Here is a 23,770-nt window from a genome sequence, read left to right as displayed (position 1 = left end):
CTCCCTGATATACTCTTCCTTCAGCTTTCCTCATTTGAGATCATTTATGACCTTGTAGGCCATTGGAGATACTTGGCTTTTATTATTATTGAACTAGTGAGCTATCTGGGAGTTTTGGGGCTAAGAAATGATAGGATCTCATGTAGGTTGGCTCTTTGTTGAGAGTAGACTATAGTTGGAAGGTTTTTAAAGCAGGAAAAATAGTTTAGAAACTACTGTGGTGATCCAGGTAAAAAGATAGTAATAGTTTGGACTAGGGTGGTAACAGAAGAGATGGTAAGAAATGTTATCTTTAGTTGAAGCTTTAAATACAAATATTGCTGAAAAGAGAAATGCATTGTATCATCATTAATATTTTAGTGTGATTTGTTTATCAAGTATTTTGTCAGAATTTATAGGAAACAGATTTTGGTGGATCAGAGTGAGAAGAGAGTATCTAAAACCCAGAAACTTGTGGGGGTGTTACTTGAATAAGTGCAGGCCAGAATGGGCAGTAAAATGAGAGACCCCACAGGAGGAGCAAGCAAGACATCCAGTACAGCTAGGTCCACCTCAGCCTTCCCTAGAGCTGGCCCTCCTACTGTAAAACATGTACCTATGGCAGGGTGGATAAGACAAATGAGAGGAGACTTGCCTTCACTAGATATCGGAAGCAACACATTTTGGACTATAGAGCTCTTAGCTGAAGTGAGGTGGTTATTGGCATTTGGATGAGATAAGTTTTTGTTGCACAAGATTGCCCTACAATCTGACAAACATTTATGATCCCTGGTTCTTCACAGATAGCAGTGTGTACTCCCTCATTGTGACATCTAAAAAGTGCCCCTCCCCTCCCATTTCTAAACTCCCATGGGAGTCAGACATGCTCAACTGCAAAACACTTGACTAAGTCCCCTTGCCAGTTTGAAAATTACCTTCCATAACATGAAGTCAAAAAGTTGTCATGCCAGGCCAATTTTTAAAATATATATATTTTCATTGATCTCAGAGAAAGAAAGGGAGAGGGAGAAAGAGAAACAGAAACATCAGTGATGAGAGAGTCATTGATTGGCTGCTTCCTGCACGCCCCCTACTGGGGATCAAGCCTGAAACCCTACGTTCCCTGACCAAGATTCAAACAGCCATCTCCTGGATCATAGGTTGATGCTTAACAGCTGAGCTGCGCCGGCAGGGCCAGACCAATTTTGAGGACATAGAAATCATGGCAGTGAATATTGCCACAATACTTTAAAATTAGCATTGATTTTTATTGCTGATACATCCCTTAACTGTCTTCTGTTCCTAACATGTACCTTAAAACATTAATTTTTAATCCTTCCATAGAGGATGTGGATGTCTCAGGGAAATATCTAAAGATAATGCACTAGACACCAGCTCTGGCTGCTCTCTTCCCAGCATTCTAATGTAAAGGAATTTGAATTAAAATGAATGAGGAGTTTGGATGAAAGGGATTTCCCTAGCTGTATCTTAGCAAAGGGAGTGGGAGTAGAATTGGAAGAGGTAGGTTAATGGCTATAATATGAATGTTTATGTGCATTACTCTTCATTAGGTCTACCTGGTATTAAGAGATAAATAGTTTAAAAATAACATTTTAGAAAAAGTAATAGAAAATCAAATGTAATATTCATCAGATTTGTAAAAGATTGATAACTCAGAATTAGAGCAATGGAAAAAAACTGACCAAAGAAAAGTTCAGCAGTTTTGAATATATAAAATTTAAGATTTATTCATAATGAAAAAATTATACAGCAGCCTGGGGGAAAATGCTTGTATCAAGTGTGATGAAGGGTTAATATCTGTAATACCTGAAGAATTCTCTCAAACTTAATGAGGAAAAAAAAATCAAGATTTAGTACATAAGTGGACAGAGAATTTTAGCAGATGAGTAATAAATAACATTAGTAACAAAAATAGGTAATTAAAGATACATTTTAAGTCCACCTCGAGTTACACCTTCTATTCTCTCAAATGTACTGGAAATTAAAATAACTCCCAATTCTGGTGAGGTTTTAAGGAATTGGGGCCAAACATTCTTATTTGTTTCTTATGCTGCAGCTACTCCCAGCCACTGCCTTTCCCCAAACATGTTGTGTCATTTCAGATTCTCATGCCTTGTCACATTTCATCTTCCCCCTCTTACTCCTGACCTCCTTTTGACTTCTCATCCCTTGAGAGCAGCAATCAGATGGGAGGGAGCATCTTACCCAACTCAGCTCTGCTGGTGAGCCACCCTCTGATTTGTGCTCAGCACTACACTGCAGTCCTGGGTGTATGAATCAACTCCTGCCACTTGACTGGGGATTCTTCAGGTTAGGAGTGGTCAGTTGTGCCTTAGTAGTTGTTCAATAAATGTTGAATAAATTATTGAAATTTGGTGATGTTTTAATGAACTATGTTATGTCAAGATGAAAGAATAACATGGTCACTGAAAGTATAATTATGAGTGTAATTTATGGCAAAATTTTGGAACCAAACAAAAAATGGTATGTTTACTGTGATTTGAACCATATTTGAAAAGTTGTATGCAAAATGAAATTGTAAAGATTTTAAATTGTAGATAATTTTTTCCGTATTAAATAAGAAAACTTTTAAATCTTTATGATAAAATGTATAATTTAAAAAATTAGCTCTCAGACTTAACCTCCCCAATCCTCATCAAAGCTAAATGCTCTTCATCCTGTCCAATTATCTGATTTAACTATGTGGGCCTCCACAAAGTGTGGGTTCATAAGGATAGTTGCACTTATGTGAATATGAATTAGGTGTCTGAACTTTTACTGTGCCTGGAGTATATAGCTTGAGGTATTTATTTTTTGCTTTATATTCTAAATGGTTCTATCTTATAGGTATATGGTACTTAGTATTTTGTAGTTTATAAATGTGTTCACATTATCAGTCATAAGTTCTTCAGCTTTAGATGATGTTAGGTATAAATGGTAGTTGACTTCTTTCAACATTTTTTGAGTGTGTAGCATCTGCCAGTGGTTGAGATGCAGAATGCCTTTAAGGAAGTCCTTTTCTGGCAGGGAAGATAGACAGCCATGATCAGCAATAAACAAAATGCAGTGGGAGGGCAAAGCAGTTATTTACAAAGGGGACTGTTGAGATAAGATGATTGTTCTCCAGTGAGATGACTCTTGAGCAGGCAGAAGAGGAGCAGATTTTGGCAAATGGAGGAAAAAAGAGAAAAACATGAGTAGAAAGGTGGAGGTGTGGAAGTACATGGTCTGTTCAGAAGCCGCTGAAAGACTTTAGACTGTTATGACATGATCAGATTTGTATTTTGGAAAGAAAATGAAGGTCAGTATAGAGAATAACTATAATGAAGAGACACAAAAAGAATGGTTCTCAGTCTCTTTGCTTTTATTTTTGCATGCTTTCCCATGTCACACTTATGTAAGCATCCCTAGATTCTGCATTGTAACATAGATAAGATGAGCTTTATGTTATGCATAGTCCTAGCCAGCTAACCATACGGCCTCTCTTAATATTCATATCTATACAACAGAATATCTCTTCTGAAATGTTCTAGATAAGAGGAATATAGTCAATAATATTGTTATAACTATGTACAGTACTAGGTGGGTACTTAAAATATCAGGGAGATCACTTTGTAAAGTATATGATTGTCTAACCACTATGCTGTACACCTGGAACTAATACAAAATAGTATTGAATGTAAACTGAAATTGAAAAATTAAAAAAGATGTGATGGCTTAAATTAGAGCAATGATAACAGCCATAAATGGAATATATTTGAGACATTTTCTTGTGTAGAGTTGGTGGCTGAGTTGATGTGTGGTGGTAGGGGAAAAAGGAATTATAGATCATAGTTTCTCAAATTTTAATGTGCCAATGAATTGCCTGGGGATTTTTGTTAAAAGGTAGATTCTGATTCAGTAGATCTGGGGAGGGGCCAGAGATACTCTGTTTCTAATAAGATTCCAGAAGATGAATACCACTGTTGGTTCACGGAACAATTCTTTAAGAAGCAAGGGTGAGATAGCTTGAGTGTCAGGCTCCAGTGACTAGATGGTGCTGTAATTATTTGAAATGGGGAACACAGGAGAAAAGAAAGGTTGGGGAGGATCTGGGGAGGGAGTGAAGTCCTTGTGGGACATTCAGGTAGGAAATTGTAGATGGCTAGAAATTTGGCTCTTCACTCAAGAAAGAAATCAGGCCTTGGATACAAATTGGGGGATCAGCATTTCATTGATTATAGTAAAAGCCATGAGAATAAGTGATGTTACCACAGTAAAGAGATAAAGAGCTATTAGAAAATATACTTATTTCTGTTTGCTAGAATTTTAACGTTCTATTTAACTTACTTTATAAACTACCAATGAGGAAGAAATTGGATAAGTAGCCTCCTCTGTGCAAATAATCTGTAGGTATAAATTCAGGAGTGGAAAAATTTTTTTTGGAAAACCCCTTTATTCCTTGGTAATGACCATAAATGAGCTTAAATATTCCATAGATCAGGTTTAAATGCATTAAAGTACCTTCTCTTATGAAAATTTATTCATACAAACAAATATGTACTAAACATCTTTAAAATAACAGCAACTCTTCTAAGCTCTGGGGTTAAACTAAAAGGAAACAAAATGTAGACCTGATATGATGGAGATTATGTAGTGTTGGTGAAGTGTAGCAGGGATGCATATGACTCAGTGTGTGGACAAGGAACAGCCTTCTTGAGGAAGCATTCAAACTAACACTAAAAGGCTGAGTGGAGGTAACCTAGAAGAGGACAGGAAGCAGTGACTTGGAGGGGAGAAGGCCCTGCAGGTTGACTAATGGCAGTGTGACTGACCCACGGAATGTAGGGAGTGGAGAGTAAGGAGAGATGATTTTGGCAAGGTGAATGGAGGCCATGACTAGGCCAGTTTCTCTGGGACTTGGTAGAAGATGGAGGGAGAAAATGTGTTTTCCAAAGGAACAGGTGTTATTTTACCTGGATATAGTTCAAACAGTAGTCTTAAGCATATGGTTTTTATGGACTGGCCTTGTAATGGAATTACTTATAGTAAAATTGATTCTATAGGAAAAATGTTTTGGACTTCAAAAACTGTTTTACAATTTAATTTTCAAAAAACGTTTTTCACCGTTTGGGGATTGCTTAGACAGGCACACAATTCTAGTGCTTTATGTTATTTGTGCTCAAATCATGCTTACTCTAGTGTTTATATGACTATAGTGTTGATTTTCCACCTTCTGATATGAATCAAAGATATCATTTCACAGATGTGATTGAAAGTTATTTTCTTTTCTTAAACAGATTTAGAAAATATATAGAAATATAAGTAGAAATCTTTTAAAAATTGTTTGGTGTTCAGAGTGGCTGTTTTTTAAAAGTTAAGGATTTCCTCTGTAAACTATATTGTGGTAAGGTGTTATATACTATGAAAGTATGAAAAATGAAACTGACATGAAAATTGTTATAAACAAAGTAAAATAGATTGGTATGGTTTCACTATTGAAGTCAAATGGAATGCAGAAGGTAAACAATACAAGGATAAAATGCCTAGATTTTAAAATACTTTAATAACCACAAGTTTATCATTTCCTCCTCCTCTTTTCCTCCTCCTCTTTTTCCTCTTCTCCTCTTCCTCCTCTTTTCCTCTTCCCCCTCTTCTCCTCTTCCTCCTCTTCCTCCGTCTCCTCTCCTCCTTCTTCTCCTCCTCTTCTTACTCCTCTTAATTTTCAAAAAATGTTTTTCACCGTTATTACTAGCTAGTTATCATTAGAAATATTGATTTTTTTTAAAGCAGAAAAGAGCTTTTATGAGCTACATTTTATTTAATAAATGAAACTTGAGGCTGGAACTTCCTCAAATTTCCATATTTCCATGTGTTCAACAGGCAAAGTTAATTTCATCCACACCTATCTCAGTGAAATTTTCATTCTATATCAGTTAGAATGCTTTTAGCTGACAAGTAACAGAAGACCTGACTGAAAATGGCGGTTTATTTGGTGCTTGCCAACCCCGCTCCAGAATATGATTTCTTTGAGGACAAAGATTGTACTTTTCATCTGTTTCCTAATATGTATACTGCCTAACTGAATAATTGCTAAATAAATGTTTGTCAAGTATTGAATGTTAAGGACTATTTTCAGTGACAAAACTGGCCATAACCAAATCTGGAGAATTTAGCACTAGGAAACAATTTGAAGGGTGGCAGAAACACACATTAGACTTTATATCTAGTTGGATTTGTTCAAGATTCTGGTGGAATTAGTGGTTCCAGACTCTAAGACAGAGCAAGGATGAGGGTTGGTAATATATTGTAGAACTCACATGAGTGATATTCTAATTAGTTTGCCATTTTCATGTCCTTGAGAGTTTGGATGAAATCTGGAAATATGACTGCTGTTACAAGTTCTTTGGCATATTAAGAACTCTCTCTAGTAAGATGAAAACATCTGATTTCAAACTTTTCTGAGATATAAATATGTTCTTTTTTTTTTTTTAATATATATCTTTATTGATTTCAGAGAGAGGAAAGGAGAGGGAGAGAGAGAGAGAAACATCAGTGATGAGAGAGTCATTGATCGGCTGCAGCCCGCAACCCGGGCATGTGTCCTGACCGGGAATCGAACCCCGATCGCCTGGATCCTAGGTCGATGCTCAACTGCTGAGCCACGCCCGGCCGGGCAATATGTTCATTTAATAAAAAGATGATAGGCCCTGTTTATTTCATTGAACTTTGAGAAGTTTATGCAAACTTAAAAACAAATGGTAGTTGTCACAAAGCTGCTGTCTCTGTTGTAGGTACATTTTATTTTTAGTATTTTAAAGGTTAGCCTATTTATTTTTCTGACAAAGATTTCATAGTAGTTGTATACTGTAAACCTGCCATTGTCCATGAGGTAGCCACCAGCCCATATGGCTATTTAATAAGTTAGTTAGAATTAAATGAAAAATTAACTTTCTCAAATATGCTAGCCACATTTCAAGAGCTCATATTGGACAGTACAGATATAATATATTTTTATCATTATCTTAAAAATAAGTTAGTCCAATGATTATTAGCATATAATCTCAAATTCCTTTTTTTAAAAAATCCAAAATGTCCCTTTTAAAGGTGATTTTGTTATATAATAAAATGCAGGTATAGAAAAACACTCAAATATATGGTTTAGTGAATTACTATAATGCCAGTAACATACAGGTCAAGAGATGGAACTGTCAGTCACCGTTGGAATTCTTCCCGGTGTCTCTGTCAATCACAACCCTCCTTTCTCTCATAAGTAAGCATTATCCCAACTTTTATAGTAATCAGTTGCATTTTTCTTTTGATACTTTATGGATTCAGTTAGCTTTCTTAGACACTATAGTTGGTTTTAATAAAAATAAGAACATTTTTATTGAGATACAGTTTCCATGCCATAAAATTAACCCATTTAAAGTATACAATTTAATGGTTTTAGTATATTCTCAGAGTTATACAACCAAGGCTTAGAACACTTTTATCACATTAAAAAAACAAACAGTATCCATTAGCACACATTTGCAGTTACTTCACATCCCCATCCTCCCAGTCATCCCAGCCCTGGCAACCATTGATTTACTTTCTGTTTCTATGGATTCAATTATTCTGATTTTCATGTAAATAAAGTCATATAATAAAAGGTCTTTTGTGTTTGACTTCTTTCACTTAGTGTAATGTTTTTGAGGTTTATCCATGGTGTAGCACTTATTAATATTTCAATCCTTTTTGATGCCAAATATTATCCCACTGTATAGATATGCCACATCTTTTATTTTTAATTTATTTTTACTTTTTTCAAAATAAAAGCTAACTTTCTGTTTTTAAAATTAAAATTAAAGTTTTCGATTGCAGTTTACATTCAGTATCATTTTGTGTTAGTTTGAGGTGTAACATAGTAATTAGACAATTATATACTTTATAAAGTATTACCCTAATATTTCCAGTATCCACCTGGCATCATACATAGTTATTACAATATTATTGACTATATTCCCTATGCAGTACTTTATATCCCCATGACTGTTTTATAACTACGAATTTGTACTTCTTAATCCCTTCACCTTTTTCCCTCAGTCCCCCAACCACCCTCCCCTCTGGCAACCAGTAGTCTGTTCTCTGTATCTATGAGTCTGTTTCTATTTTGTTTATTCGTTTATTTTGCTCTTTAGGTTCCATGTATAATTGAAATCATATGCTATTTTCTTTTTTTTGACAGACTTATTTCACTGAGCGTAATACCCTCTAGGTCCATCTATGCTGTTGCAAATGGTAAGATTTCATTTTCTTCATGGCCAGGTAATATTCCATTGAATATATGTACCACAGCTTTTTTATCCACTTGTCTATTGATGAGCACTTGAATTGCTTTCATATCTTGTAGATATGCCACGTTTTTTAAATCCACTCATCGATTGGTGAACATTTGGGCTGTTTTCACTTACTGGCTCTTATGAATAATGCTGCTGTGAACATTGATGTACAAATTTTTCTGTGGATGTATGTTTTTATTTCCCTTCAGTCTATACTTAGTAGTATAATTTCTGGGTCATATGTTACTCTGTGTTTTAAAATTTTGAGATACTGCCAAACTGGTTTTGTAAGTAGCTGTACCATTTTGCATTCCCTCCAGCAATGTATAGGATTCCAGTATCTCCCCATCCTCATCAATACTCGTTATTATCTCTCTTTTTTTATTATATTTTTATTGCTGACAGTATTACAGGTGTTCCACATTCCACCCCCCCCATTTTACCACCCTCCACCTAGCCCCTATGCCCCTACGCCTTCACCACCCTATTGTCTGTGTCCATGGGCTGTGTATATAATTATATAAGTTCTTTGGTTTATCTCTTCTCTCCCTGCCCCCGCACACCGAGATATGTCAGTCTGTTCCATGCCTCCGTGCCTCGGATCTTATTTTGTTGGTCAATTCATTTTGTTCATTAGATTCCACAAATAAGAGAGATCATGTAATATTTGTCTTTCTCTGATTGGCTTATTTCACTTAGTATAATAGTTTTCAGGTCCATCTATGCTGACTCAAAGGGTAAGAGATCCTTCTTTTTTACAACTGCATAGTATTCTAGTATTCCATTGTGTAAATGTGTTACAGCTTTTTTCTCTTCATCTACTGATGGGCATTTGGACTGTTTCCACATCTTAGTTATTGTAAATGACACTGCTATTAACATAGGGGTGCATATATTCTTTCTGATTGGTGTTTTGGGATTCATAGACTATATGCCTAGAAGTGGGATCACTGGGTCAAACAGCAGATCCATTTTTAATTTTTTGAGGAAACTCCATACTGTTTTCCATAGTGGCTGTGCCAATTGGCATTTTCACCAGCAGTGAACTAGTGTTTCCTTTTCTCCATATCTTTCCAACACTTGTTGTTTGTTTGATTTATTGATGATAGCCATTCTGACTGGTGTGAGGTGATATCTCATTGTGGTTTTAATTTGCATTTCTCTGATTATTAGTGACATTGAGCATTCGTTCAAAACCCACAAATGAAAGAAAAGGACTCTCCAGAAAAAATTCTAAATGAAATGGAGGCAAACAACCTATTAGACATAGTTTTCAAAGCAATGGTTATAAAGATGCTCAAGGAGCTTAGTGCAAATTACAAGAAACTCAGTGGGAACTACAACAGCATGAAAAAGGGAATAAAAACAATGAACAAGAACCAGACAGAAATGAAGAATAATATATCTAACATCAAGAACACACTGGAAGGAATTAAAAATAGATTGGATGAAGCAGAGGATTGAATCAGCGATTTTGAAGACGAGATAAATACCCACCTAGAGCAGCAAATATAAAAAAGAATTAAAAAGCAGGAGGATAGCTTAAGGGAGCTCTGGGACAACATGAAACATACCAACATCTGCATCATTGGGATAACAGAAGGAGAAGGATGTGAGTAAGGAACAGAGAACCTGTTTAAAGAAATAATGACAGAAAACTTCCCTAACCTGGTGAAGGAAAAAGTCACACAAGTTCAGGAGGCACAGAGAGTCCCAATAAAGATGAACTCATAGAGGCCCACACCTAGACATAATTATGATATTATTACATCATAATTAAACTGGCAAACATTAACGATAAAGAAAGAATCTTAAAAGGAGCAAGAGAGTGACAGAAAATTACCTGCAAGGGATTTCCCATTAGAATGCTAGCTGATTTCTCAGTAGAAACATTTCAGGCCAGAAACGAGTGGCATGAAGTATTCAGAGTAATGAAAAGCAAGGACCTGAATCCAAGACTAGTCTATCCAGCAAGGCTATCATTTATAATTGAAGGCGAAATAAAGAGATTTCCAAACAAAAAAAGACTAAAGAAGTACAGTACCACCAAAGAAATATTCCCTCTCTTTTTGATTATAGCTATCCTAATGGCTGTGAAGTGGAATCTCATTGAATATCAAATTGACCATAAATGTATTGTGGTTTTCATTTGCATTTCTCTAATGATTAATGATGTAGAGCATCTTCTGTTTAATAATCATTTGTAAATCTTGTGTAGAGAAATGTCTTTTCTTATTCTTTGCCCATTATTTAATTTTTCTTAAATAATCCTTTATCTTTTTATTAATGAGTTACAAGAGTTCTTTGTTACTGATACCAGTCCCTTTTCAGATATATGGTTTGCAATTATTTACTCCCATTCTGATTTTAATTTTAATGTAGCCCACTTTATCTATTTTTTCTTTTGTCACTTGTGCTTTTGTTATTATATTTAACAAATCATTGCCTAATCCTAAAGATTTACTGCTATGTTTTCTTCTAGGAGTTTTATAGTTTTAATACTTAAATTGAAGTCTGTGATTTTGTTAGTTAATTTTTGTGTATGGTTAAACTTTATTTTTTTTCATGTAGATATTCAGTTGTCCCTGTACCATTTGTTGAAAAGACTATACTTTACCCATTAAGTTATTTTGGCTGGCACTCTTATCAAAATTGACTATAAATGTAAGAGTTTATTTCTCATTTTTTCCCCATTGTTTTACATATTTATCTTTATGCCAGTGCCATACTGTGTTGATTACTGCAGCTATATAATAAGCATTGAAATTGGGTTGTGTAAGTCTTCCAGCTACATTCTTTTTTTAAAAATAGTTTGCTTGGCCCTAGCTGGTTTCGCTCAGTGGTTAGAGCGTCGGCCTGCAGACTGAAGGGCCCCAGGTTTCATTCTGGACAAGGGCATGTACATTGGTTGCAGGCTTGATCCCCAGCCTGGCTGGGGTCCATGCGGGAGGCAACCAGTCAATGGGTCTCTCTCACATTGATGTTTCTCTCTCTTTCTCTTTCCCTCTCTCTCCCTTCCACTCTCTCTGAAAAGCAATGAAAAAATATCCTTGGGTGAGGACAATAAAAAAGAGGCTTGGTTGGCACTGCTCTGAATATTTAGACCAATAAGGGGAGTAGTCACATCCTAACAATATTAAATTTTAACAATCCATGAACAAGGCATGTTTTTCTATTTGTTTAGGTTGTTTTTAATTTCTTCAAGCAATGTTTTTAGTTTCCAGTGTGCGAGGCTTATACTATTTTTTGATTTTTTTTTTTTTTATTGATTTTAGAGTGAGGAAAGGAGAGAGATAAAGATAGAAACATAATGATGAGAGTCATTGATTTGCTGCCTCCTGCACACCCCCTATTAGGGATCTAGCCCACAACCGGGGAATGTGCTGTGACCTGGAAATCAACCATGATCTCCTGGTTCATGGGTCCGCACTCAACCACTAAGCCACTCTGGCTGGGCTATCCTATTTTTGTTAAGTATATTCCTAGTTATTTTATTCTTTTTGATTTGATTGTAGTGAATTGTTAATTATATCTCTTTTGGGTTGCTCATTACTGTTATATAGACATACATTGAATTTTGTATATTATTCTTGTGTCTTGCAGCCTTGCTGAACCTAGTTATTAGTTCAAGTAGTTTTGTTTAGTAGATTTCTAGGCATTATTATGTACAAAATAATGTCCTCTATGAATAAAGGTAGTTATACTTATTCCTTACCAATTTGGGTGCTGTTTTTGGTGCTTGTTTTCTTGCCTAATTGCATTGGCTGTACCTCCGTGAAATGTTGAGTAGAAATGGTAAGAAATAGGACATCATTTTCTTGTTCCTGATTTTAAGAGGGAAGCATTCAGTTTTCATTATTGAATATGATGAGAATTGTGAGTTTTTCATAGATGTTCATGACTGTGTTGAGGAAGTTTCATTCTGTTCCTAGTTTATTGAATGCTTTTTATGATAAGAGCGTGTTGGATTTTGGCAAATACTTTTTCTGTATCTATTGATATGATCATGTGATTTTTATTTTTAAAATTTTATTAATATGCTATATGTTGATTGATTTTTTTGTATATTGAACCAAACTTGCATTCCCAGGATAAATCCCACTTGGTCATGGTATATAATGTTTCTTATATAATGCTACATTTGGTTTGCTAGTATTTGGTTGAGGATTTTTACATCTATATCCATGAGGAATGTTGGTCTGTAGTTTTTTTATGATGCGTTTGTCTAGTTTTAGTATCAGGTAATACTGTCTTTGTAGAATGAATTGCAAAGTGTTCTCTCTTTCTTTCTCTCATTGGAGGAGTTTGTGAAAGATTGGTATTCATTACTTTTTAAATGTTTGGTTGAATTTACCAATAAAGCCCTCTGGTCTGCACTTATTATTTTTGGAAGTAGCTTAATAACTCAATTTCTTTACCTATTATAGGCTTATTAAACGTTTCTATTTATTCCTGAGTCAGTTTCAGTAGTTTGTGTTTTTCTGGGAATTTGTCCTTTACATTTAAGTTATCCAATCTGTTGCTGTGCAATTTTTCATAGTATTTCTATGTAATAATTTTTATTTAATTTTTTTTTCTTTTACTGATTTCTAATTACATTCTAATGTGGTCAGAGAACATTCTTTTTTTTTTAATAGTTAAATTATTGAGGATTGTGTGTGGCCTGCCATATGGTTTAACTTCGAGAATGTTTAATGTGCACTTGAGAAGAACATATATTGTGTTGTTCGTTGGAGTGTTATATAGGTGTCAGGTCTAGTTGACCTATAGTTCTGTTAAAATCTTCTGTTACCTTTTGATTTTTCCCCCCTGGTTTTTTATGTAGTATTGAAAGGAGATATTGAAGTCTACCATTATCATTTTTGAATTGTATATTTATTATTACTTAGCTCTTTTCTTGTTTGTTTTAAAGTCTATTTTGTCTGAATCTTTTATAATCTTTGCATAATATATCTTTTTCCATCCTTTTACTTTCAACCTATTTGTATCATTGAACCTAAAATGTACCTACTGTAGAAATTATATAAGGATATAGTTGGATTTTTAAAAATATAGTCTGATAATCTCTGCCTTTTGATTGGATTGTTTAATCTATTCACATTTAATATTATTGATATGGTGGGATTTACATCTGTCATTTTGCTTTTGGTTTTCTATAGGTCTGATTCCTCTTTTGTTCTTTTTTTATTGCACTCTTTTGAATTTAGTGAATATTTTCTTGTGTGGTGTTTTAATTTCTTTACTAATTTTAACTTATATATTTTGAATTACTTTCTTAGTGTTGTCCTAGGGATTACAACATGTATCTTAACTTATAAAAATTTGCTTTTGATTTTTTTCTTACTTTCAACAAAATAAACTTGCATCCTGAATAGCTTCATTTTCCTCTCTCCTTTTTTTGCTACTCTTATTATACATATATTACGTCTCTAGATTGTAGAAACCTAACAATATGGTGTATAATTTTTACTTTTTATAATCTTAACTATTTTAAAGAAGCGGAGAGAAGAAAAGAGAGCAAGTACATATTTATAGAATTACTTATTCTAACCTTTTTCTTTTTTTATTGAATTTATTGCAGTGATGGTTAATAAAATTATATAGGTACAGGTGTACAATTCTATAATATATCATCTGTATATTGCATTGTGTATTTACTATTCCAAATCTAGTCTCCTTCCATCACCATTTATTCCCCCTATATGTCTTCTACCTCTCCCCACTCTCTATGCTCTTTGGTAACCACCATACTGTGTCTGCATCATGAGGTATTTTTTTTTCTTCTTCTTAATACCTTTACTTTTTTCAACCAACCCTGCAATCCACCTCCCCTCTGACAACTGTCCATGTGTTCTCTATCTATAAATTTGTTTCTATTCTGTTAGTTTATTTTGTTCATTAGATTCCACATATTAGTGAAATCATATGGTACTTGTCTTTCTCTGACTGGCTTATTTTACTTAGGATGAACCTTTTTATTTTTCATTCTCTTTATAATTTCTGTGGATTTGAGGTAACATCTGGTGTTATTTTCTTACTCCAATACAGCTTTGCTCTCACCTGCATCCTCTATGTTGTTATCGTCAAACATACATTTTTATATGTTATTAGCCCAATAATACAATTATGTGCATATTGTTTTATTGAATTACTCTTTAAATCGATGAAGAGAAGGGGAAGAAATATGTGATTATAGTGTATTTTATAATTAGGTACATACTTACCTTTATTGCACTTTGTTTTTTGTATGGACTCAGATTACTGTTTGGTGTCATTTGCTTTCATCCTGAAGAACTCCTTTAGTATTTCTTGTAAAGCAGATCTCGTAACAACAGATTCACTCAGTTTTTGTTTTTCTGGGAATGTCTTGATTTCACTTTCATTGTTGAAAGTTAGTTTATCTACATATAAAATCCTTTGTTCACAATTTTTTACTTTTAGCACTTTGAATATTTGATCCTATTGCCTTCTGGTCTCCTTTGCTTCTGATGAGAAATCAACTGTTAATCTTATTGGGGCTCCCTTGTATGTGATAAGTCATTTTTCTCCTGCTGCTTTCAAGATTTTTCTCTTTGTCTTTGTCTTGCCACATTTTGACTATTATGTATCTAGGTTTGGATCTCTTTGTATTTCTCTTTTTTGGAGTTTGTTGAGCCCCTTGGATGTGTAAATTAATAATGTTTTTCATAAAATTTGGGAAGATTTCAGCCATTATTTTTTAATATATTTTTTCTGCCCTTTTCTCTCTTTCTCTGGCACTGTTTATTTTTCTTCATTCATTTTTTTTTTTCCTGTATTCTTCAAATTGCATAATCTCTATTGATCTATTTTTAGGCTCTGATTCTTCTGTCAGTTCAAATCTGTTGAGCTCTTCTAGTGAATTTTACATTTCAGTTGTTATACTTTTCAATTTCAAAATTTATATTTGAGTTTTTAAAACCATTTTTATATTTTTATTGATATTTTCTATTTGATGAGACATTGCCATCACGATTTTCTTTAATTCTCTATATATGGTTTCCTTTAGTTCTGTGAACGGATTTGTAATAGCTGATTTGAAGTCGGCATCTGTTAAGCCTAACATCTGGGCCCCTTTAAAATCAGTTTATATTACCTGCCTTTTTTCCTGCAAATGGGTTACACTTTACTGTGTGTGGTAGTGGTTTCTTTTGGCATATTTTGCAATATTTGTTCAACAATTTAGATAACGTACTGTAGCAACATTGTGTACTAATAATCTTGGGGCTGGGGATTAATGTTATTGTTGTTTGTATGGCCATCTATTTATTTTTTAGTGACTTTACTGAACTGACTGTGTGAAGTCTATTCCTCCACAGTGTACCTCTTATGTTCCTACTCATTTTTTTGTTTGTTTATTTATTTTTATTTTAGCCTTACCCCTTGGTCAGCATAAGTCACTTATTGATCAAAGGCTGTGCTTATGCCCTGCTAAGCAGTTAGATTTTTACTCTTTACCATAAAGGTATATGTAGCTTGGAGAATGCTACAATGGTTGACAGAGTTTAGGTATTACCCAGTGATATAAAGGAAAGGCAGCATAAATTCTTGATTTTTCCCTTTGATTTTATGGTTTTTAAGATAATTAGTTGATTGTCTATTATGTCTTGGTGACCCATTTCTTAAAAATATTATGAAATATTACAATTAAAAATTTGCTAGATTTTAATCCATTTCAGTTATTATCATTATTGAAGCTCAAATTATTCCATCTTTGTCTAGTGGGAGCCTCTCACAGTTGACTCTTGAATCCTAGAATCAACCATTTCTGTAAGAAACACTACTATCTAAAGGATGCCCATTGATACTGGATTGGTCCTTGTTTCTAGGCCTTTACTGTAAACAGAGCTCAGAAATTTATGTATATATTTATGATAAATAAAAATACTTCACAAGTTTATATTGATACTTCCAATTAAAACTCTAGACTGCAGTCCATTTATATCTTCCTTTTGCATCTCCTTTCCTCTATGCTAAGAAGTATTTGTAGAATTAGAAAAATCCCATAGTTATTCACTTATTTTTATTCCATATTACACATTCAACAGTCTCTGATTGGCAACACTAATGCTACTGAAAACATGATTACTAAAAACATTAAAGACATACTTTTGCATATACTCGTTATTTTCATAGAATCAGGACTGGTGATATCTTTAGAGACATTGTTTGTTTAGCAACATTTTAGAGTACCTTTTCTGTCTCAGACTACCTGCTAGAAAGGAGGTACAAAGAGGAGTAAGACATGACTCTATTCTCTAAAACTTGAGTTTTTGGGTTATGTGGTATTCTGGCATAGAAAGGTGTGCCCCTCGAATCTGGGGTTTTGTTCTTCTTTAAAGGTCATTTTCATGGTTTTAATTACATGCTTCCTAAAATAAAACCCTTTCACCTTCTATTCTTATCAGAGAGAAACTTCCATTGTGTGGAGTTCCTTAATACATTCAAATCTTCTTTACCTAGTGTGTAGGTACTCCAGATAATAGAACTACTAGGATGTATATATATTTTATACTATCACTTTTTTTTAAAGGAAACAGCTCATATCACTGTGGGAGCTGGCAAGCCTGAAATTTGTAGGGTAGGCCAGTAGACTGGAAACAGGCAGGGCTTCTGTGTTACTGTCCTGAGGGAAAATTGCTTTTTTCTTGGGATAGCTCAGTTTTTGTATGTAGGCCTTCGCCTGATTAGACACAACCCACCACATTATAGAGAGTAATCTGCTTTATTTAAAGTCAGCTGATTGTAAATATTAATCACACCCACAAAGACCTTCAAGGAAATGTGTAGAATAGTGTTAGACTGAACAGTTGGGCACCATAGTCTAGCCATGTTGACACATAAAATTAACCATCAGACTTACGTTAACCATGTAACTTATTGCTCAACCTGAGATTCTTTTGAGAAGAAAGAATACTAAAAGATAATAAAATTATATAATTTTGTTGACTGACAAATTACTTTTATTGTATCAATGAACAATAAAATTGTGCTAAGCAGTTATTTTTAAAGTAAATTTATTTCTAAAAAATATTAACATATATTCATGTACATCAAAGCAAACAGAACTTTCCCATATTAATTTTCTCATCCTTAAAAATAGCATAAGTGTAATTCTCAGCAAAAGTTCATAAACATTATTTATTTTTATTCATAATTTGTATGTAATCCTGGGTCTATTTTTATGAAAGAAATGTAGTATTGAAATATGGTTGTATTGTTTTTAATTGTTTCAAAAATTATAGTTTTCTGCCGTTTCATTGTATGGTTACTAAACTTGAAATTGTTGATTCTCTTCGATGGCTACTATTTGCTGTACATAGTAATTTTAAAATTTGAGAATATTATATCTCTGTAGGTACTGAGATACCTGGTAAATTCAAAAAAAATTGTACTACATTAAGATTATTAAATTTTGATTTAATAGTTTAACATGAAAATATTCCAACCTATATAGTTTCACAGGCACTGTCTTTTTTACTTTAGAGTACCTTTATTTAATGAAGTTTTTACAAGACAAAGCTTGTTAAATACATTGAATCTATTTATAATTCTTTTGAACATTTTACCAAATTTAGATGCTGCTAGAATATAAGCACATTGAAGTTCATTTCATCCTGGTACATAATATAAATTTAACTAAGTAAAAAAAAAAAAAAAAAGATTCTCTGTTTAAATTAAATTTTGAATTAAAGATTTCTAGCTAACTGAACCATGAAGTTGAAGTTTAGAGTGCTTGATTGAAAACAGTTTAGTCCTATTGATAATTTTACAATGTGAGTCTTAAAAGCCTCAAAGTTTTCTAAGATGTAGCAAAAAGAGAAAACACGTACTGCTATCCTGAAGTATTTTCTTATTCAACAATATCTTTGTCACAGAAAACATTTTAGTTCAGTTTCTTTATGTGTGTGTGTATGTGTGTAAATATTTACAAATTTTGATTGGTAGACGTAACTTCTTTGGTGGATGCAGTTGTAAAATATGTTTGCTTCTACACTGATTGCTAGTATATTATTAAAGTATATGGCACAGTTGTGAATTCTATGTGAATCACAACCCAATCCAACTTTAGTTTTGTTCCATAATTTTTTAATTAATATGAACATTGTTTTATATTCTATGATGTTGTGCTTGAACAAAATTTGTGTTATTTCTATAAAAACAAATACAGTCTTTCCTCATTAGTCACAGATTCCATTTTGCAAATCCTTCTACTTACAAAAATATATTTGTAATCCCAAAATTAGTACTCATGGAGCTTTTATAGTCATTTGTGGACATTTGCAAAGTGAGAAAAAATTTGGATTGCTTAACATACATTTTTCAGCTTAGGTAAAATGAAGCAGTTCCCTGCCTTCTTTCAGCTCTGATACTGTAAATGGGCATCTATTCCTGGTGCCACATTTTTTGCATTTTTATGCTTTTTGTTGGTGATTTCTCTTTTTAAAATAGTGCCCAGGAATAGTGCTGAAGTGCTGTGTATTGTTCCTAAGTACAACAACGCTGTGACATGATGTATTTTACAAAGAAAATATGTTTTAAATAAGCTTCATTCAGAGGTTCAAGATGGCTGCAGTGTAGCTGGAGGCTGTGTGCAGGTGCTTCTCACCAGGGACAGGATTTACAGTTAAACTACAGAGCAATCAACTTGAAAAACCAATTGAAGTGTAGTCGACCTAAAATATTATATCTAAGAAGCACTGAAGAAGTCATGTAGAGACTGGTAAGAGGAGCGGAGATGGGGAAAGAGAAAGCCCCCTTGAGTAGGTGTGGCGGCTTAGGGGCCGAAGGGAAATCAGGGCTACAAAACAACCTACCTCTGGGTCTGCGGGGTCTCAACCCCACACAGGGAACCCCAACCCAGAGCAACAGAGAAAAGAAGAAGAGCCCGCATAGCATCAGGCAGAAGGAATCAAGGGGATTCTGTCTGCCTGGGAGACTTGGGCTGCATCTTCCCAGTGAAGGAGCACTCCTGTTGTTGTTAGCAGCCCCAGCCTAAGAAGATTGCTCCAGACTCCATCTGCTGGAAAGGTTGTGCATGCATGTTTGGGGTCTGGGGGCTGCACCCAGCAATGACTCTGAGGCACCCTCTATTTTCTAGAACGGCATTGGGCTGAACCTGCCAGTGACTAAATTGGTTAGCTTGGGGAAAAAAGAACAGTCTCTCCCACCTCAGGCTTAAGGTCAGAGCCCCATCCCCCAACTGTGGAGCTGCCCAGCCTTTCTGGTCCTGCTGAATTGGCAGCATAGGAGAGCAGCGTAGGTTTGAGATTTATGGCCTGCACTGGGGGTCCGAACTCTGAAATCCAGCCCTGCTTTTGCTGAGACCAGCTGTACAGAGAGTATGGAGTCTGGCACAGGGCTGATTTTATGCCCCCTCCTGCTTGGTTGGATGGCACAGGGGCACCAGTGCCATGAAGAGCTGGGATTTTTGTGGTGTCTCCCAGGGAGATTTCTGTCAGGGAGATAGACAGGCAGGTGAGTCCTGAGCTCTGTAACTGCATTGTGGGGAGGCATATCCAAGGTTCCTCAGAGTTCCAGGGCACAGCCCTGGGAAGGAGAGATAGTGCCTGTCCCCCTCTCCTGGAGGCTGTGGATACCACCCCCAACAGGAGACTATTTGATTCAGCCCAGTGAAGTCTCTGATACCACTACTGGGCGCAGTTCTGTGGGGAATGGGAGAATGTCTCAGAGCAGGACATCCAAAGTGTGGGACCCTTGAGATTATTGTCTGGGACCAGGAGGAAGTGCTTAGCCCCATCCTGTGTGCTGGGCCAGCAACATTCTCAGTTCGAGACTCTTGGATCTACCCCACTGAGCCCAGGATAGCTGAACCTGCTCCTGCAAAGGATACTTCAGGTTGTACCCAACCTGAACCTGCAGCGAGCTCCCTTAGGGGATATTAAAGTTGGAGACTCTGGCAGAGACTGAGAAGTTTGGCTTTGAAGCAGGGACTAATTTCCTCTCACTGAGTGCCTGTGTAATCCCCATGCAGGGGGCCCACTAGCTCAATCTAGGCTGGCCTGGGTTCATGCTACAAACTATCTTTGGAAGGCTCTGGAGGAAGACCAGGTAATATCAGGCAGGAGGTGGAGTAGCTGACAGGTGGAGGCAGACTTCAGGAGCTTTGGTCTGACTGCAGGTCTTCCCGCAGCCCTAAGATGGAAAAAGCTGGCCCATTTACATAGATTGCCCCCCCCCCCCCGGTTTAGTAGACACTGACACAAACAGTGAACAGAGTGGTAGATACAGATAGGTAACCAATGCCAGTTACACACAGATGCTCACAGCGACCTGCATCTGAAACCCACCCAAGAGGACCCAGAACCAACACAACCAGTGTTGGACTTCAGACCACACCAGAGCTTGACCCATCTGGATATGCAAACAGCACACCCAAAGGGAGGTCTGGCAGGCTGTAGATCCTGCTAGGAACAACCCAGCCTATGAGGGCAGCATCTGCACAGTGTCTCATATATGGTCATCAAGATTTACCTCTGTAGCCCTGGATGGTGTTAGTCAGTGGTTAGAACACTGGTCTATGCACTGAAGGGCTGCAGGTTCAATTCCAGGTCAAGGGCATGTGCCTGGCTTGAGGGTTTGCTCCATGACCCCTGTCGGGGTGTGTGAGAGAGGAAACCAGTCAATGTGTTTCTCTCATATCAATATTTCTCTCTTTCTCCTCCTCCCTCCTTCCCTTCCACTCTCTCTGAAAAGCAATGGAAAAAATAGCCTCAGGTATGGATTAAAAATGCAGAAGTTTTTTTAAAAAATATTTACCTCTATAGACACCCAGCCTGAAGTGTTAACAATTGTGCCACTGAGCTCAACACATAGAAACAAACAGAAAGCCAAAGCCAAAATGAGGAGACAAAGAATCATGCCCCAAATGGGAGAACATGAGGAATCTCCAGAAAAAGAGCAAAATGAAATGGAGGCAAACAATTTATCAGAAGCAGAGTTCAAATAATGGTTATAGGATGCTCAAAAGCATGAAAAAGGACATAGAAACCATGAAAAATAATCAGTCAGAAATGAGGAATGCCATATCTGAAATACAGAATACACTGGAAGGAATTAATAGTAGGGTGGTTGAAGCTGTGGATTGAATGACTGAATTAGAAGATAAGATAGGAAAAAAATCACTAAATCATAGCACAAAGAAGAAAAAATAATTTAAAAGCAGGAGGATAGTTTAAGGGAAGTTTAGGACAACATGAAACATAACAACATCTGCATCATAGGGGTGTAAGGAGAAGAAGGCAAGTAAGAACCTGTTGGGAGAAATAATGACAGGAAACTTACCTAACCTGGTAAAGGAAAAGTCACACAAATTCAGGGAGCACAGAGTCCCAGTCAACATGAATTAAAAGAGACCCACACCAAGATACATCAGAATTAATATGACAGACATTAAAGACAAAGAGAGAATCTTAAGGGCAGCAAGAGACAGTTGTCTACAAGGGAGCTCCTATAAGGCTGTCAGCTGATTTCTCAACAGAAACATTATAGACCAGAAGGAAATGGCATGAAGTATTCAAAGTAAAGAAAAGTAAGGATCTGATACCAAGAGTCCTCTGTCCTGCAAGGCTGTCATTCAGAATTGAAGGTGAAATAAAGAGCTTCACAGACCAAAAAAAAAAAAAAAAGGCTAAAGGAATTTATTTCCACCAAACTAACATTTCAGGAAACGTTAAAGGAAATGCTATAAGAAGAAGCAGAGACAGAGGAACAAAGGTATAATGAATTAAAATGGTAATCAATAAGTACTTCTCAACAATAACCTTAAATGTAAATGGATTAAGTGCCCCAATCAAAAGACATAAGGTTGCTGAATGGATAAATAAACTTTCCCCATATACATGGTGTCTACAAGAGACCCACATCAAAACAAAAGACTTACACAGGATGAAAATGAATGGGTGGAAAACAATTTTCTATGCAAATGGAAACAAGAAAAAGGGGGGCATAGCAATACTTATATCTGACAAAATAGACTTCAAAACAAAGGCCATAACAAGCAACAGAAGGTACATAATACGAAAGGGATCCACCCAACAAGTGGATATAATGTTTGTAAACATATATGCACCCAGTATAGGAGCACATAAATATACTTAAAACTTTTGGAGGACTTTAAGGGAGAGATCGATAGCAATATAGTCAATAGTAGGGGACTTTTAACACCACACTGACATCATTGGATAGATCTTTCAGACAAAAAATCAACAAAGAAACAGTAACCTTAAACTACACACTAGATCAGATGGATTTAATTAATATCTACAGAACATTTCACCCCAACGCAGCAGGATATACATACTTCTCAAGTGCACATGGAACATTCTCAGACTACATGTTAGGACACAAAAGAAGTCTTAAATTCAAGAAGATTGAAATCATGTCAAGCATCATCTCAGGTCACAATAGCATGAAACTAGAAATCAACTACAAGGAAAAGACTCAAAAACATTAAAACATATGGAGGCTAAAAAAGTTATTAAACAATGAATGCATTACCAATGAGATCAAGGAAGAAATCCAAAAACTTTCTAGAATCAAATGCAAACGAACACACAACAACTCAAAATCTATGGGACACAGTGAAAGCAGTCCTGAGAGAAAACTTAATAGCATTACAGGCCTACCTCAAGAAACAAGAAAAAAAATAATTGAATAATCAATCTCACCCTACATCCAAAAGAATTAGAAAGAAAATAAGTAAAGCCCAGAGTAAACAGAAGGAAGGAAATAATAAAGATCAGAGTAGAAATTAATGACATAGAGATTAAAAAAAAATACAAAAGATCAGTGAAACCAAGAGCAGGTTCTTTGAAAAGATAAACAAGATTGATGGACCTTTAGCTAGACTCATCAAGAAACAAAGAGACAAAGAGAGAGGACCCAAATAAATAAAATAAGAAAGAGGCAAAGTAACAACTGACATCACAGAAAAACAAAGGATTATAAGAAAATACTTTGAACATCTATATGCCAACAAATTGGACAAACTGGGTGAAATGGACAGATCCCTAGAAATACACAATCTTCCAACACTGAATCAGGATGAATCAGAAAACCTGAATAGCCTGATAACAGCTAATGAAATTGAAGCAGTAATCAGGAATCTCCAGCAAACAAAAGTCCTAGACTGGATGGGTTCACAGGCAAGTTTTACCAAATATTCAAAGAACTATAATCTGTCCTCCTCCAACTGTTCAAAAAAATTCAAGTAAAGGGAAGATTTCCAAGATCTTTTTACGAAGCCAGCGTTATCCTAATTCCAACACTTGATAAAGAGACTACAGAAAGAAAATTACAGGCCAATATCCCAGATGAACATAGATGACAAAATCCTCAACAAAATATTAGCAGATCCAATCCAGCAATACATTAAAAGATCATACACCATGACCAAGTGAGTTTTATTTTGGGGAAGCAAGGCTTGT

At 35.5% G+C, this 23,770-nt stretch overlaps 1 protein-coding gene across 1 annotated transcript in view; it reads left to right on the top strand.

Annotated features, from left to right (window-relative positions):
• The window catches only part of ZNF438 (zinc finger protein 438), a 195,991-nt gene that overhangs the window by 1,168 nt on the left and 171,053 nt on the right, over positions 1–23,770 (top strand). The window contains 1 exon segment of the mRNA XM_087815417.1: positions 8,210–8,262. The gene's annotated coding sequence lies outside the window, so the exon portion shown is untranslated.

This window comes from Miniopterus natalensis, chromosome 1 (assembly GCF_054644295.1).
Source record: "Miniopterus natalensis isolate mMinNat1 chromosome 1, mMinNat1.hap1, whole genome shotgun sequence".
Taxonomy (NCBI): Eukaryota; Metazoa; Chordata; class Mammalia; order Chiroptera; family Miniopteridae; genus Miniopterus; species Miniopterus natalensis.
Note: the sequence above shows the minus strand (reverse complement) of the source record. Positions and strands in the feature narration are given on the sequence as shown.